The sequence below is a fragment of the Meles meles genome, chromosome 1 (assembly GCF_922984935.1).
Source record: "Meles meles chromosome 1, mMelMel3.1 paternal haplotype, whole genome shotgun sequence".
Taxonomy (NCBI): domain Eukaryota; kingdom Metazoa; phylum Chordata; class Mammalia; order Carnivora; family Mustelidae; genus Meles; species Meles meles.
The window spans coordinates 188,953,903-188,959,292 of record NC_060066.1 but is presented as its reverse complement, the minus strand read 5'-3'; positions in this window follow the sequence as shown (position 1 = coordinate 188,959,292).

Below are 5,390 nucleotides of genomic sequence, written 5' to 3'. Positions count from 1 at the left end.
TGACGCGGAATAGGTGAAGTTGTAAAACGTTCCCTGGGGAGCTGCGGCGGCTGAGTGACAGCCCAGGCCTGGCTCCCGCCTGGCTGCCTGGCTCGCCCTCCAAGGCCCCCCCGGGACCCTCGGGCACCCCCGCCTGCGGCCTGCTCCAGCGGCGGGGGGGGGGGGGGTGTGTGTGTGGTGCGGTCAGGGCTGGGGAGGGCCAGTGCGTCTGTTAGGACTTCTTGGATTGACGTCCGTCTCAACACTGTCCTCCGAATGGGACCCAGCATTGGGCTCTGTCCAGGCTCCCCCATCCGGCACTCACCCTGGCTCCCCGAGGCCATGGCCGGGTCTCCCCCTGAGACGGGACTATTCTGGGGACACGTCCCCTCTCAGACTGGATGTCTTGAGGGCACGGCCATGCCCCCTCATCCCCCAACCCCAGACTGGGCTCCTGGAGGACACAGCCAGCTCTCCCTGGTGGGGCTCTGCCTCCATCTCCACCCGGAGTTTCTTGAGAGTGGGGAGGTTCCCTCGGAGACTGAGAGACCCCTAGAGAGAGTGTCAGGTGTCCCTAAGCATCCCCCAGGCCCCTCCCTGCTGGCACCTTGTGACTGCCTAGCTGGGGGTGTGCACATAGGCACTGGAAGGAGGGGACAGGTTTGGAGGCTGGAGAGCCGAGTTTGCACGAGCCTGGGCTCAGGGAGGGCACAGGCTTCTGCTCTTCTGTGGGTTGGTGATGAGTGGCAGAGTCCTCTCCCGGCTTGAAGGCTGCGTGGGGGACACTGTGGTTTCTTTGTTTCACTTTTTGACCTGTGGGGGTGGCCATCTGTCCGGAAAGCCAGAGGGTGTGTGTGTGGGGGGGGGGGGAGAGAAAGACAGGGAGAGAGGAAGAGAGGGAGAGAGAGAGAGAGGAAGAGAGAGGAAGGGAGGGAGAGAGAGAGAGGGAGAGAGTAAGAGAGGGAGGGAGAGGGGAAGAGAGACAGAGAAGAGGAGAGAGAGAGGGAGAGAGGAAGGGAGGGAGAGAGAGGGAGAGAGGAAGTGGGGGGAGAGAGAGAGAGAGAGAGGAGAAGGTCTGTCAAAGAAGACAGGGTGGGGTAGGGAGGGGGCATGATAGGGAACCTGGTCCTTTTCCCTCAAACTGGGCCCTCTCAGTCTTCTGACAAGAACATCCCTGGGGTTTCCACCGCCCCTTCTGGGAAAGTTCCCTCAACTCTCTGTGCACAAGGGATTCCAGGCCGTGTGTCCAGACTGCCCACGGGGGACGCTCTTGCCATCTGCCCTGCCCCTCCCACAGCAGGTTCCAGGAGGGGCTGTGGCCTGCGATGGAGCCCACCCTTGCTCCCGCGCAGGCCATAGCCTGTCACTGGGCAGTGGGGTGTCCCCTGTCCAGAGCCCACAGTATCACGAGTCCTGAGGGCCTGGACCATGGCATCTTCACAGCAACATCCTCAGCTCCTGGCCCATGATAGCTGCTTCACAGACACTGGTCTTAACCACTGTGTTTTCACATCAGGATCCATCCTTCCGCAGCTGTGGCTTCTGGCATTGTGCACGGCATGACAAAAATTAAGACCGAGATTGCTGGGCTGGCAGAATGTTCTGGAGGTCTCACCCACAGGTAGCGTATTCCACGGGATGAGGGTCAGCAAAGTCTTGGGTCCAGCCTGACTCCGAGAGAAAGATTTCCTCTTAGCCTCTATAAGCCCTAAAGAGACAGTAACGTCAGTATCTCCTTCTAGCAATTTCATCTCCATTTTCATACAAAACCTGGGCCTTGGCAGGAGAGGAAATTTGTGGCTGTGACTTTTACTCTTTGTCCTGGAGGCTCTTTGCCCCGCCTTTAATCTTCCAAAGAGGTCGTCCATTGACCCCTTGCTGCCCTCAGCCAAACTTGAAAATTCTGAGATTCTAGACTGCAGACCAGACAGACGGCAGTGGACATTTCCACCTTTCCCACCTGAACACGTGTTTGTCATCAGACCCTGTCTGGATGCCTCTGGGTGTTAACAGAGGTGTGCGTTCTGGCCAGTTTCGTCAGGAAGAAAAAGAACAAAGGCAAAAACCATTATGCTGCGAGGAGTTTAACACCCGTGATGGCTTTGCCGGGGAAGGGAATGGGGGAGGGAGCCAAGTTTCAAAGTGTCTGCCCACGCCTGGGTCGCTGCTAATTTCATTTTAATATTAGACCATTGTACGATGAATAATTATATACCTCCAGAGAATGAAAGAAAGATGGGAAAGAAGGTGCATACAGGGAGGCATAGAGCACATGGGTCAGAAGCGAGGGTCGGGCTCTTCTGCTTTATAGGGGGTGACCGTGAAGAGCTTCCTTAGCGACTCTGCCTCAGTTTCCTCGTCTGTAAGACAAGAATGGCACTTACTTTACAGGGCATTTGTAAGAAATTAGATTCTGCATATAAGGTACTAAATTTCTATACTTCAATATATGAGTTTTGGGGTGGCCCTGTTCAGCCCATAACACTAGGAGAGAAAGATTCTCCAGCACAGTTTTCTGTGACCAGAGCACCCTGGCCTGACCGTGCTCCAGTGCTCTCATCTGTAAAATGGGGATAAACTGTACCGACCTTGTAGTTGTTCTGAGAATTAAATCAGTTAATCTCCGGAAGTGTTTAGGGTGCCTGGCACACAGTCCATGCTCCATAAACACTGGCCGGTTTTGTGATCATGTACACTTGCTGTGTTTCAGGTGATGCTGCTCACAGTGATGGTCGCGATGTCCCAGCAGCCGGGTCAGTGGAAAACCTCCAGGGCGGGCTTCCTGCTCAGCACCCATGGGCTTAGAAAACTCTATCCCTGAGATCCGACCTTGAACCCCAGAGCTCCACTGCTGAGCAGGAATTCTTTCTGTAACCCCCTGACAAGAACAGCAGGTTGTTTTTTGTTTTGCTTTGTTTTTTCATACCTCCAGGGATGGGGAGCTCACTGCCTCCCAAGACAACCTTGATAGAAAGTTCTTTCTGGCAGCATGTCATTCTGCCTCTGCCTCCTCCTTCTGCCATCTGTGGCCACCCAGCAACCCTGGTCCCGTTTCTCAACGGTTTCCCTTGGAGCCGCAAACCTCCAGTATTTCTTTTGTCACGTGAGTTGTGGCCCAGCCAGACCTTCAGCCTAGACAAGCGAGGCAGACTTTTACAGAAAATGTTAACAGCGCTCTTATTTTTCTTGATTTAAAAACGTAATACATGGTCATTAAGAAAGTTCAGACATTACAGGAAAATACGAAGAAGAAAGTAAAACCACCGATCACCCCAGCAACTAGAGATAACCGATGTTAACATTCTCTAATTTAATTTCTGAAAAGGCAATACATTCACAGGGTTCAAAATTAAAAATCATAAAAGGGTATTATTCAGGGAAAAATTTCCCTCCCACACCCCTGTCTTGTAGCCTTAGTTCTCTCCACAGACTAAAAAAGTTATTAATTTCTTATGGATATTTCCAGAGATATATTAAGATATATAAGGTTATTTTAAGATCTTTTAAGATATTATGAGGCAATCAGAAAGGGTTTGAAAGGGTATTTTTAAGCCACGGGAGGACACGCGCGCACGCACACACACACACAAATATACACACGTTTTCCTTCCCACACTCCGTTTTTATTCACGGCTTGGTGTGCTAAGCAGCAGATGGAGGTGAACTCTCTTCCTGTTGGTTTTCAGAGAGTAGATCTCTCTCCTTTCCCTGTTACACGTTGTCTTCTGGGCCCAAATGCGCTGCTTTGGACTGGCCGGTGGGTTTTCATTGCTCTGTCGGTCCTTCCGGCTTTCTGTCGTCTTGTCATTTTCAGATGTACTTGCAATGACCCTCTCCAATGCCATGGCCTCCGCCCCATTTAATCAACGCGTCCCACGGCTTCAGTCAGCACGTGCCCGTATTTTATGCAGCTTGCATCCGACAGAAATCGACGGGGGCTCCCTCGGGAGGCCATCAGACGGGTTTCTGAAGATCCTTCGTGCTCTTCCCACTCGTCCTTCCGGAAACGCGGTTCCGCAGGGCGGTTAGCAGGTGGAATTTTTCAGCGAACCATTGTTGGCTCTTGGGGACTTCCCTTTTCTTCCCGAAGAGTTAAGAAATGACCCCAAGTGCTGAGCACTCCTCACCTACCACACGTGGTTACTTCGCACACCTGAGGTCATACCCTCACCAGCCCTGTTTCAAGGTTAGGAGACAGTCTCAGAGAGTGAACCACTTCCCTGAGGCCACCCAGCTTGTGGGTGGCAGAACCACGCCTGGAGCCCACCCCTTCTTGGCCAGTCCTGTTATCTGTCACCTGAAAAATGTGCTCCAGAGTTTTGCAGGGATCCGCTCCAAGTCTCTGCCCCTGCACCGCCATCAACCTATTGGGCCCACTTGACTCGGAGGTCCAGGCTTCTCCATGGGGTCTTCTCTTCATGCGGCTGCAGCGGGGCCTTCATTCATTTGCTGACCCATGCTCTGCCTTTGCAGATTTCCTTCTTGTGGTTTCGTGGAAAGGGTTTTAATCACAGGGGCTGCAGTGGAAGGTGTGAGCTGGTCCTCCCACAGGCCACAGGAAAGGCCTGGGCATGGTGCAGCAAAGGGTGATGACCAAGACTGCCTGAATTTCAGCCAGGTTCCACTCCTTACTACTGTGTAACCTTGGATGAGTTACTTAACCTGTCTGGACCTCCGTTTTCCCATCTGGGGAGACCAGCGGAGAGGATGCGTGGAAAATGCTCAGTGTCAAGGAGGTGGTCCGTAAATTCCCCGTCATTATTGTGATCATCCAACCTTATTTGTCAAACTTCAGTTACCTGGGCCCCTCTTTTACTCCTGTTCCCCCAGTCCTTCTCTGATGGTGCAGTTCGGGTCCTAGCTGGGTGGACTGGGGCTGTAGAGAAGAATCATCTTTGTTCCGCCCTTGAGACTTTCAGTGTGTGGACGGGGCAGCTGCGCCTGTGGAAGGGAGCCTGGGACTGACTCTGCCCATCCCTTCCCCATCAGCTTCTGAGGCCCCCTCCCTGGTCCCTTCTGGGGGAGGGCCATTCCAGCACCCCCCTCCCTCCTGCCATGACTGCTCAGTCTTTCTGGTCTTTGGGTTTCTCCAATGGACATGCTGGCTTTGTGCCCTCCCTCCCTTCCTCAATCAGGGGCTCTCCTGGGAAGGGTCCATGTGTCCTCAGACTGAACTTCCCGTGGCCTCGGCTCTCTCTCCCCCTTCAGACTGGGGCCCCCAATGTTGGTGTGTCTTTCCACCAAGGCCCTCCAGATTGTCCTCTTCTGACTGCTGTCTTGTCCCTCTCAGAACGGGGGTACCCAAAGAGAGAGACTGTGTTTCCCCAGGCCAGGGCCTTTGTGTCTTAGGGATATGACTTAGGTCTTCCCCCTCAGGAAGTTCCTTGGGAGTGAGAAATCTATTTCCCCTC